Source organism: Schistocerca cancellata, chromosome 5, assembly GCF_023864275.1.
Source record: "Schistocerca cancellata isolate TAMUIC-IGC-003103 chromosome 5, iqSchCanc2.1, whole genome shotgun sequence".
NCBI classification, from domain to species: Eukaryota; Metazoa; Arthropoda; class Insecta; order Orthoptera; family Acrididae; genus Schistocerca; species Schistocerca cancellata.
In genome coordinates, this window is record NC_064630.1 from 617,716,683 (window position 1) to 617,729,793 (window position 13,111).

General features: G+C 40.7%; 1 long non-coding RNA gene across 1 annotated transcript; it reads left to right on the plus strand.

The window, feature by feature from the left end:
• The first annotated feature begins 8,519 nt into the window (after window positions 1-8,519).
• On the plus strand, window positions 8,520-11,948 carry LOC126188227 (uncharacterized). The gene is made up of 2 exons (XR_007537835.1): window positions 8,520-8,787; window positions 11,639-11,948. It is a non-coding gene; the product is annotated as an uncharacterized LOC126188227 (long non-coding RNA).
• Window positions 11,949-13,111: the final 1,163 nt, after the last annotated feature.

The window sequence follows — 13,111 nt, forward strand, 5'->3', positions numbered from 1 at the left end:
TACCACAATATATCTTGTGAACCTAGACACTTGAGCAATATTTTTATTCGCATTTTTCTTGCGCGATCATCTATCAGTTGACCATTTAATTTCTTCGGATACATCTGAAGCATAGTTAATTACCTGTGTTGAGGTCCTCACCATATATGTGGTTTGATAGAATCGTGCCATAGTTCAGCGTAGCGGGCGTAAAATCAATGACTATGATAAAATTGTAGGAGCAACAGGGTTGATGTAAAACACAGAAAATTCCTTATTAGTCTAGGTGTAGCGTCCTTAACTACTAAAACGGGTTCCAACTCAGCCACTGCTTAAACTTCGAATAAAGATCATCAGCAATAACGGCCGAAGACTTTATACACAAGAAGTCAAACTCGTTTAGCAAACGGCCTCGTCAAAGAGGGCTGAGAAGAGGTCAGAGATTAAGAGCAAGCTCTTGCCCTTGGTGTCGGAAACTGAAGCAAAATGGCGGAAGGATCAGCAGTGATCAACGGTACGAACATGTCTAAGGCAATGTAAACCACAGCACTAAAGACATATAATGTGTATTCACAGGGCATAGGGCCTGTAGATAAAAAAGTATATGATGATCTCTCTCATGGTTCCAGAGTAGTTTCCCGTGCTGGTCTCTGGAAGGGAACTGCCAAAGGGGAAGTGATCGAGAGGAAAAAATAGAAGAGCTAACGAAGTAATAACATTCGACGAGTGGGAGCTTGGGTTGTTGGCAGTTGGAAGGTACCTGCAAATCTAGAAAATCTGAAAACCGAAACGCAAAGGATTTTTTAAAACAACTAGAGTTTTGACAGCTGGAAGTATGCGACCTTTGTAATGTTTCTATACTAATTTATTACTTCAATTTACTACTTCAATTAATTGTATATAATAATAATAATAATACGCAAATAAAATATGGACTAACCGGTTTCGGCAAATAGCTGCCATCTTCAGATGTGCATAATCCACAACAGCTTCGTACAGACAAACAAACAGTTAGGCGCTTTGAACATAACAAAGTTCAAAATGTTCGAATGTGTGTGAAATCTTATGGGACTTAACTGCTACCATAAGCTTACACACTACTTAACCTAAATTATCCTAAGGACAGACACACACACCCATGCCCGAGGGAGGACTCGAACCTCCACCGGGACCAGCCGCACAGTCCATGACTGCAGCTCGGCTAATCCCGCGCGGCCATAACAAAGTCATTTAACTATTCCATGAATGTGCATATAGTCAGCTGATAAAAGACTCATGTCGAGACATAAGCGATCGTTGACGTAACAAATTATTATACAAATGCAAAGGGTCAGTCAGGATATAGTTGGTGTCAGTGAAGTGAAATGGAAAGAAGGTTACGATTACTGGTGAGATGAATATAAGGTGATATCAACAGTAGTAGAAAATGGTATAACGGTAGTAGGATTAATTATGAATAGGAAAGTCGAGCGGCGATTGAGCTATGGTGAACAGTTCACTGACAGGGTTGTTTTTATTTGATTCGGCAGCAAACCATCACTGATAAACGGTAGTTCCAATATATGCCGACGTCGCATGCAGAAGATGAAACTGTAGAGACATTATATGAGGATACTGAACCGGTAACTTAGTATGTAAAGGGAGAAGAACCTCAAATGGAGACTGGATCGAGGTAACAGGGAAAAGGAACAGAAGAAAGGGCAACGAGAGAATATAGTCTGTGCTGTAGGAGTGTGAGTGTAGGGAAGCTAACTGAGTTCTATAATAAATTTCGGATGGTAACTCCGCCAATACCAGTCCCAAGCCCGGTTGAAAAAGGAGGAAGGGGAGGAGTAACACCTCGTCAAAAAAAACTTTTTTCGCCTGGCCCAGATGAAGTACCTTGTGAGGGCCCCTTGCCAGGGATACGGTGAAGACCTCAACGGCAGTGAAGGCGGAGATGATGATCATAGATACGGCGGAACTGGAGGAAGAGGCAGCCCAAATCCACTAGCGTCTGTTCTGGAATCCAGCGGGTAGTGGTCAGCCTCTGTTCACCTGGTTGGTGCGGCTGCTCGATGCTCTTCTTGATCTCAACAATCAAGCCGTAAACATGTGACCTTCATAGAAGATCACCACAAAACAAGTTTCACCTTGAATAAGCATGATGTAACAAAAGGAAAGAAATCCACTACCTCATGCATCAGTCTCTACACGGAATTTTCCTGGTCATCGGAGTCAGGGGGACCAGGAACGTCATGCGCAGAAGAGTCGGAGCTTCTCAAAATCTCTAGACCAAAACAGAAAAACTTCATAGAAACTCTCAACATAAACACACTCTCCAAAGTAGGCAAAATTAAACAACTCACAAATACTATGGAAAAATTCCACCTACAAATCTTTGCGATCAAGAAACACGATTTACTGACAAAAATCATTTTCATTCAGGAAACTTCAAAACCTACAAAGTAAAGCTTGCAGTTCAGCTGAACAAGGTACCCAAACAATTGGCACAGCTTTTTTTTGTGCACAAATCAATTATAGACCCAATAATAAACTTCCATTCAAGACCAGAAATAATCTCAGTAAAATATGGAAGCAAGGTATACACACTGATAAATATGCACATACCCCCACAAATGATTACAATAGAAAAGATCCACAGGCAATAGATGACTTCTGGTAACTACTGGAGGAAACCTCAAATAAAATCCCTAGCCATCACGTGAAAATTATCTTAGGAGATTTCAATGGACAACTCGGCAAAGAGAAAAAATTCAGGGAAACAACGGGCATTCATACAGCTAACAAGAGAACAAGTAAAAACGGCGAGAGACTGATAAACGTTTGTAAAAATTTTGATCTTAAAATAATGTCTACACAATTCCTTAAACCAGTAAACAAACGTACAGCATGGAAATCATCAAATTCAACATAGTGTGAGTTTCAGATAGACCATGTTACCATATCTAACAAGAATACCAATGAAATACTCAAGTTACGAACAAGACAGGGATTTTTTGAAACAGACCACCATCTGGTGCAAATAAAGATTAGACTTCAACATAACAGAAAAAAACAACCAATGAACAAAACAGAATTGATTCAGAATGCCTTTAACTTAACAAGAGGGAAATTCTCCAGGAAATTGGGCAATCAAACGCAACGAACTGGAAGGAACTTGCAGAAGTACTGAAAAACACTATGAAATTTGGCAAACCCCCAAGAAAGAGAAAACACAGATGGTGGAACAGTGCATGTGATCAAGCAACAGAAGAAAGTATACAAGCTAGGAAAACTTTCAGTAGCAACAGAACTACAGAAAAATGGCAGAAATTTTTAAGAATACAGAAGATTTCATCCAAGACAACACGAAGAGAAAAACGTAGATGTGTATAAGCCGGATTAAAGAAATTGAACAAGAACTTATCAAGAACAACACCAGAAATTTTTACAAAAGTTTCAAAGAAAACCTAACAGGGTATGAACCACCAAATCTGTGCTTTCGCCGGCTCGACGGATCACAAACCTAACAATAACTGTCAAATTTTAGCTAAATATTTTCACTCACTTCTCAACTTCGAGCCTCCCACAGAACAAATAGATTTGAAAAACCCACATCCAATCCTGATTCAAATCCACCGTCACTTAAAGAGGTAAAGGAAATAATCAATTCTTTGAAGATCAACAAGTCACCAGGGAAAAACGGAATCACAGCAGAAGTATGGAAATTAAATGACAATAATCTCACACAAAAACCCACAGAATTATATCACGTATTTGGGAAAATGAACAAATACCTGAAGAGTGGAAATACGCATTAATTCACCCTCTCCAAAAAACCAATCCAAATAATTACAGGGGAATTTCACTGCTCTCTGTAATGTACAAAATTCTTTCAAAAGCCCTGTTAAACAGAATAGAAGAACAAGCGGACCAGTTAATAGGGGAGTATCAGGCAGGGTATCGCAAAGGTCGATCTGGCATCGAATAGATATGGCATCGAATAGATATGGAACTTAAAAACAATTTTGCAAATTAGAAAATGTAGAGATACTGTGGTTGTTGTGGGTTGGCAGGAGAGCCAACACCGGTATGAGAGGAAGGCGAAAGGCACGCGTTTTAGCTCACGCAGGCTGGCGTGAGGTCTGGAACAGGACAAGGAAATTAGACTTTAGCAAAAAACGTACGTAGCTGCTGGAATACTTAACTTTAATCCATAAATGGTGAACATCGCTCTTGATGGTACATTATTTATAATCTCAATAGTAATTGGCAATGGCGCCTTGCTAGGTCGTAGCAAATGACGTAGCTGAAGGCTATGCTGACTATCGTCTCAGCAAATGAGAGCGTAATTTTGTCAGAGAACCATCGCTAGCAAAGTCGGTTGTACAACTGGGGCGAGTGCTAGGAAGTCTCTCTAGACCTGCCGTGTGGCGGCGCTCGGTCTGCAATCACTGATACTGGCGACACGCGGGTCCGACGTATACTAACGGACCGCGGCCGATTTAAAGGCTACCACCTAGCAAGTGTGGTGTCTGGCGGTGACACCACAGTGGTAACTTTTGTCGATTTTAAAAAGGCTTACGATTCAATGGATAGACAAACAGTAATAGAAACGATCCACAGGCAATAGATGACTTCTGGTAACTACTGAGGGAAACCTCAAATAAAATCCCTAGTCATAAAGTGAAAATTATCTTAGGAGATCAATGGACAACTCGGCAAAGAGAACACATTCAGGGAAACAACGGGTATTCATACAGCTAACAAGAGAACAAATAAAAACGGCGAGAGACTGATAAACTTTCGCGAAAATTTTGATCTTAAAATCATGTCGTTCAGGATTGACAGAAAAACGAAGTCAGTTATTCAACAGGTATTAACAGATACAATCCCCAAGTTAAATTCATGGGAGAACCATCACAAGCATTTCATATCCATACTGGTGTTCGTCAAGGAGATGGAATGTCTTCCCTTCTATTTAACATGCTTCTGGAAAAAGTTGTGAGGTCATGGGAAAAGGAAATAAAAGGAATTCAGCTTGGGATTAAAAAAGAGCAGGGAATGAAGGTGAAGTGTCTGGCTTTCGCGGACGATCTTGCCATTCTAACGAACAATAGAGAGGAAGCCAAAATTGCATTGGAAAAACTTCATGAAATCTCACAGAAAACTGGGCTACAAATCTCGTAAGAGAAAACACAGTATATGGAAAACAAACCAGCAAATAATGTCCCCATTACTACCCAATACGGGAAAGTGACACGAGTTGTCCACTTCATATATCTGGGAGAGATAATCCAACCATCAGGACTCAACTCAATAGTCAATAAAGATAGAATCTCCAGTTTACCAAAAGCGTTTAGTTCACTTGGAATCATTATAATAAGAAATCTATTTCTGTCAATATGAAACTAAAGCATTGCATCACAGTAGTCCTACCAGAAGGACTTTATGCTGCAGAAACTAAAGTGATTCATGGTTATACGAAGATCACTGAGATTGAAAAGCAGGAAAGAAAAATTCTGAGGAAAATACATGGACCAGTGTTTCGAGAAGGAATTTGGATGAAGAGGCCAACTAGTGAGATTTACAAAGACATAGAAACAATAACAGACATCATTAGAAAAAGAAGGATGAAATTTTAGGGACATATCAGCAGGATGAATGAAAGCAGGCTCACAAGGCAAATATCTGAGATAGCAAACAAGAACAAAAACAAGACAAAGTGGATCACTGAAACAGAAGAAGACATTAAAGAACTGGGAATCACACAAGGCAACATAAACAATAGAGAACAGATTAGAAACATCATATAGAAACACACACTTAAACAGGAACACACAGAGAACAGAACGGAGAAAAGATGGTCGGAAGAACGCAAGAGAGACCACAGTAAATGTATGAAGAGAATTTGGGAAGAACGAAGAAAGAAGAAGAAATCATGACTACTCAAGTTCAATCGCTCTCTTAAAAGGGAATAATCTAAAATAATAATAAATTTCGGATGGTAATCGCGAATACGCTATTCTAGAATCCTAAGAGGAGGAGGTACACTTTGAAAAGACCCGTAGCCACGGTAAGATTCCAGCTGGATCGCTTCATGGTCAGACAGAGATTCCGAAATCATATAATGGATTTTAAGGCGTAGTTAGGGGCTGATATAGAAACGGATCTTAATTTAGGAAAGAGAGATTAGATGGAATGAGTTCGCTAAAGTCTCTGTAAGGGGGGGGGGGAGGGGGGGACTTGTCTGATGACTTAATGGAAGAAGAAATTGGCGTCGATAAAGAAGACATAGGCGATTCAGTATTAGAGTTAGAACTGAAAACGGCTCTGGATAACTTGAGACCAAATACCGCAGGATGGACGGACAACATTCCATCGGTATTTCTAAAATCATTGGGGGAAATGGCAACCAAACGACTACTGAAGTTGATGTGTACACTGTATGAGATTGGCGACACACTGTCAGACTTCAAAAAAATATCTACATATTTCCAAAGGTTGGTGGGAAAACTATTACAAAATCAGCCTACCCTCTCATGCACCCAAGCTGCTGACAAGTGTAATATACAGAAGAAAGGAAAAGAAAATTGAGGATCTGTTATATGGTGATCAGTTTGGCTTTAGGAAGGTGAAGGCACTAGAGAGGCATTTCTGACAATGGAAGCAAAACTGAAGGAAAATCAAGATACGTTCATAGGTGTCGTTGGTACATAAAATGCGTTTGATAGTGTTCAAATGGTTCAAATGGCTCCGAGCACTATGGGACTTAACATCTGAGGTCATCAGTCCCCTAGAACGTAGAACTACTTAAACCTAACTAACCTAAGGACATCATACACATCCATGCCCAAGGCAGGATTCGAACCTACGACCGTAGCGGTCGCGCGGTTCCAGACTGTAGCGCCTAGAAGCGCTCAACCACCACGGCCGGCGTTTGACAGTGTGGAATGGTGCAAAATCTTGGACATTCTCAGAAAAGTAGGTGTAAACTAAAAAGGAATTAAGGTGATACACAGTATGTTCAAGAACCAAGAGAGAAAAATAAGATTGGAAGCCCAAGAACGAAGTACTCGGATCAAATAGAATGTAAGCGAGGGACGAAGTCTTCCGCTCCAGCTGTTCAATCTATACATCGAAGAAGCAATGACGGATATAAAAATGAGTCAGGAGCTGGATTAAAATTCAGAATGAAAGGATATCAATGATAAGATATTCTGATGTCTCTTCTATCCTCAATGAAAGTGGAGAAAAATAACAGAATCTGTTGGAGGAATGAAGAGACTAAGGAGTACAAAATATGGATTTGGAGTAAACCGGAAAAAGACAAAAATAATGAGAAGTAGAACAAATGAAATAGCGAGAAGCTTAACATCACAACTTTTAATCACCAAGTAGACAAAGTTAAGGGCCGGCCGGGATGGCCGAGCGGTTCTAGGCGTTACAGTCTGGAACCGCGCGACTGCTACGGTCGCAGGTTCGAATCCTGCCTCGGGCATGGATGTGTGTGATGTCCTTAGGTTAGTTAGGTTTAAGTAGTTCTAAGTTCTAGGGGACTGATGACCTTAGAAGTTAAGTCCCATAGTGCTCAGAGCCATTTTGCACGAAGTTAAGGAATTCTGTTACATTAAAAACAAAATAACCTATGACAAACGAAGCAAGGCGAACATAAGAAGCAGGCTAGCACAGGCAAAGAGAGCATTTGTGGCTAACAGTCAACTGGTATCAAACTTAGGCCACAGTCGGAGGAATAATTTTATGAGGCTCTACGCTAAGAGCACATTATTCTATGGTACTAAATCATTGTCAGTGTGAACAAAAGAGAATCTAAGTGTTTGAGACGCAATGTTACAGAACAATCTTGAAAATCTGATGGACTGATAAGACCAGAAATGAGGAGATTCTTCGCGGAATCGGCGAAGAAAGGAACGTGTGGAAAACACTGATAAGATGAAGGGACAGAATGAGAGGAGGTTTGTGAAGATAGCAGGGATAGACTAGAGGGAACTGTAGAGGGTAACAACTGTAGGAGAAGACGGAGGTTGGAATACATCCAGCAAATAATTCAGTGTTAGGTGCATGTGCTACTCTGAAATGAAAAGGTTGTCATAGGAATGTAATCTATGGCGGAGCACATCAAACCAGTCAGAAGATTGCTGATAGATCCTTAGATAGGTCTATGTAAGAGCAGACTCTATAGATCCACGACGATGTAGCGTTCTTCTGCCTCTAAGCAGCACATCAGAAACTATGTATTGACTGCCAGCCAGAGTCAGAACGGTATCGACTTGCCTGCTCAGCTTTGGAGTCAGCAGTGGAGGACTCCTGGTGGCGATGCTGTTTATATACAAACTGCAGTGTCGCATGAAGTGTTGATGAATCAAACTGAGCGAGTTTTGTAATACCAGAAAATTACAGGGTCTCTGCATCCAGCCTACGTGACCTCAAGAGAGGCGCGTCGACCGGTTTTGGAACACGCAGACACGCAGCTGCCGTATCCGAGGTCAGATAAATAGCACGGTTTTGTCGACGTCGGTGAATACCCGAGACCAGCAGAGCCGAGAACCGGTCGGGTTATTGTTTACGCTAACACGTGACACCGCAGCACGAGTGTACACGCGTTTCTGTAATATTTATGCCCTCCCTCCCACCACTGCTTAAGGATCACACGTGCTTCTCGTAACATTCTTGGAAATGACGTGCTTTTGCTGTCTCCGTCCTCGAAGTCTTGTGGTATAAAAGACCTGCATGCTCCATACACTCACCATATTCTCTGTGAATACCGTGAACTGATCTTACTCCAGCGACATGAAGAGTTTTCTGGTAAGGGCTGCTCACGCACCGCTGCTAACAATCCTTTGTGTATTAATTTAGTATTAGCGTCCCCACGAAGTTCACAGACAGTCGAATTAATCAATGCAACAGTTGTAAGGATGTACTTAGGGCATATGAATTAGAATTGTTCGAGAGAAACTGTGTTATTAGCTCAATATTTTATTGCAGTAAGTGTGGGAAGCAGTATTTGACATAATACAAGAGGAGCGTGAAGAAATTGACAGGTATTGAAAAACATGAACAGAATTTTTTTTCTGTCGCCGTTAGAGGGAATGTAGCTGCGTATCGTAATGGTACAGGTGAAATGCTGATGTGTGTGCGAAAGTGTCCCAATTTATTTTCTGAGAATTCTTGCCGCTTTGTACGCTCTGGTTAGTTAGAGTTACTTTAATGCTGCTGGGAAACAATTTTTCGTGAAAGATGCATGTTAATTACTAAAAGATGAACAGTCACATTCACCAGCAGAAATACAATGACGGCTCTACGGCATGAAGAACCCTCGATGTTTCATTTTTTTGTCTCGAGCGCTAGATTTTTGAGTGCTTGCACGATTTATTTGGCACGTTGCAAACTGTATTGTCTGTCGAGTACCATTCTCCCAATATTATGAGTTTTATGTGGTTCTCAAGTCGATATTGATAATACTTCAATAACATTAACTAATGTTACAGTGTTCTAAGTAAACGAACTCATTTTTTGGATTGTAGTACTCACTCAGAACTTCCGGAGTATCATAAAACAATCCTTTTTATGTTTATTTTATTCAACATGACCTTTTCTGTCTTTTTGGGAATTGGGTAGCAGTGGGGAATGTTTTGAAAAGGGAAGATTGTGATCACAACGTCTCTGAAAATGAAAGGAATATTTATACTTCTTAGCAAAAGTGTTTGGTGGTGGTAAAATCATTGTGTTACTGTTAGCAGAGTGTCTTTTCTCTGCAGTTCACTTTACAAAATCAACGTTATTATGTTTCTTTCTATACAATAACTTGTGTTCCCATACAAGGTTTCCGACGTTTTGAGACCACTCTGCTACTTTTCTCGCCACACTAAATGTGTTGGGCGACTTTATGGCAAAAATGTCTCTTTTGACGTCTGCTTCATTTCAACTATTCACACTAAAGATAGGCAATTCGTAACATCTGCGCTATAATTGCTAAGGGATCTCCGTCAATAGAGGTCTATGAGCAGGGAGACTAGCAGTGTTTGGTTAATACCGAGACGGAAATTTGAACTGCCTTAGCAGGAGAGCAAACACTGAAAGAAACCAGAAATGATTTTATGGTAAAACTGAAATAAATAGATATGGATCTACGGTGCAGGTGGGGAGAAGCCCAAGGGACATTTCACCGCCCCAATCGAAAGTCGAACCACTTTCGTAATGATTAATACCTTGTTCGGTACAAATTTAAGAATACACCAATTTGGTGGTATCAGGTGTAAAATGAGCTGAATTCGAAATACAAAATATCTTTGCTGACTGCGAACGCTGTCTTGCTTTCCTGTGTTTTTAATATGGTACTCCATATCTGATGTATGACATTTTCAAACCGTAAATGTGGGTGTTTTCACTGTTGTAAAATCATTTACGCGTGTTCGTGCTTCATCGCTTGAGTCAGAGGTATCGGAATGCAGGTCCGTCTACAATGCAAAAAACTGTTCCTTTTTAATGGCGAAACTAAAATGCAAACAACTATTCCTTTTTAATGTCCAAACGTGTTTCGGCCGGCCGGTGTGGCCGTGCGGTTCTAAGCGCTTCAGTTTGGAACCGCGTGACCGCTACGGTCGCAGGTTCGAACCCTGCCTCGGGCATGGATGTGTGTGATGTCCTTAGGTTAGTTAGGTTTAAGTAGTTCTAAGTTCTAGGGGACTGATGACCTTGGAAGTTAAGTCCCATAGTGCTCAGAGCCATTTGAACCATTTTTGAAATTGTTTCTTTGTATTTTTGTCATCATCGGAGGATAATTTTGTTCAATTCTCATTTTTTAGAATGTTCCGTTCTAATGTAACTTTACATAGTAGACCTAGAAACCCTGCCAAAGTTATTATCGTCGTATTTGTCCTCATATCCATGATCATTTGTTGTGGAATCACACAAACAACGTAAAGTACATGGTTTTGAAAAAATACGCTCCCTAACTACGTTTTTTTGAACTTCACAAAATATAATAATTATGTTGTTGCTGCTTGATTGGCCCCTGAACATGGACTACGTACAGGGCTGTGATAGTGTTTGAAAAGCAGACGATGAATACGCTAAAAGATATGTTCTGAATCTGGTGTTCTCTGTTTTGTAATTCTGTATGACATGATACAGGTGTAAAGTATCCGTTTTCTTGTTCAGTGCGTCGAATTGTAAAGAAAGAAATTTCAGTTCAAATCTTTCGTTCTTTCTATTTAGAACAACTCCAAAAACACCTCTGTTTGACTCTTGTAACTGTCGATGTTTTTGATTAGGTGGTGGAAAAAATTTGACATCAATCATTTTTCTTCTTGTATTACAGAATCTGTACAAATAAAGTGAACTTACTTCTGCGTATAGTTTTAAAAGGGAAACAAATAGAGCTTCTATGGGACAAGGGAAAGATGAGACTTTCTATCTGATGCTTTCTTCCATTACTCGATTGTTTCTTTACATGCCATGTAGCTCACTTGTGTGTCGTAGCAGGCGCATTCAACCAGATTCTGCAGCCGCACTGCTCATGGGTCTGTGCTTACGACTAGTACTTCTTCCTTCCCGGATTTAAGGCTTGGGAACGTATAAAAACCGCTCTACTTTCGTTTCGCCTCAAACTGTGCCCTTCGCCTCGTAACGCGGTGTGTGTTTTTCTGCTGAGCAGGTGATCTACGCGGCGCTGCTGGTGCTGGTCGCCATCTGCTGCGTGTCGGTGCAGGCCGCTGCCGTGGCTGAACCAGAAGCCGCGCACCACGGAGGACGTGGTGGCGGCGGTGGCGGCCACTATGGGGGAGGAGGTCACAATGGCGGACACCATGGTGGCGGCGGCCACCACGGGCACCATGGCTGACGGGCCAAACGACAGCTGCTGCAACTAATGTGGCAGAGCTGCTTGTCCTCGCAACTACAATGAAGGCCTCGGAGATGCCGTACATCTGTATCTGTCGCCAACAATAAATCCTTATTTTTTCAAACTTGTATTACTTATTACTATTTTTCCGATCGATTGAAAGAGAAAAGGAACTATACTGTCAACCTGAAACGAAATCTTATATCTCAAAATATTGACTGATGCGTTAATGTGACTTTTCCTCATCACTGAAACGTCGTGATATTCATCGCAAGGTAAGGAAAACGAAGAAAACAATACAAGATGAAAAATTCAACGGAAATCAAAATCAATTTCCAACGTCTAAATCACAGTGTTTGAAGGAAGTAAAAGCATGGTGTTAAAAATTTTTAGGTCTGTTTTCACGGTGATCTGACATTTGATGTTGGCACTCAAAAACGATTTTACAAACTATATCAGTCGCCTCCAGCATTGTTGTTGTCGGATACCAGGTCCGCCGCTCGTGGTCTCGCGGTAGCGTTCTCGCTTCCCGAGCACGTGGTCCCGGGTTCGATTCCCGGCGGGGTCAGGGATTTTCTCCTGCCTCGAGATGACTGGGTGTTTGTGTTGTCCTCATCATTTCATCATCATCCAGGAAAGTGGCGAAATTGGACTGAGCAAAGGTTGGGCAATTGTACGGGCGCTGATAACCACGCAGTTGAGCGCCCCACAAACCAAACATCGTCATCATCATCATGTCGGATACCGAATGTACAATAGTTGGCCTATCTCTATAAAATCATAAATATTTAAAAACTTTCAATAACACGTTCTAAAGTTTCAAAAAATTTTATGTATTAACTAAATCGCATTCAACATTAAAAATTTTTACAAAGTGATGACCAGTTTCGGTAGCTTAACTATCACCTTCAGATCCGAAAACAATGAAGCCGAAAGAAAAAATTGCTTTAAGAAAGAAGTTACGTAAAAATTTCTATTGGCTTGCTTTTGATGTTTTTTAAGCGAATTAACAAACCACACATGGTATTATAAATGCAAATAACAATGTGCAAACACAATTGTATCATCATAACATTCTTATTTTAAATCTTCAGGTAAAACCGTTGTAGCCTACTCAATCTAAAAATAATGCAAAGGCAAATATATATTATGTACTGACAAAAGAATGAGAATGAGAAAATAATTCAGAATGAAATTTTAACTCTACAACGGAGTGTGCGCTGATATCAAATTTCATGGCAGATTAAAACTGTGTGCCGGGCCGAGATTCGACCTTTGCCTTTCGCG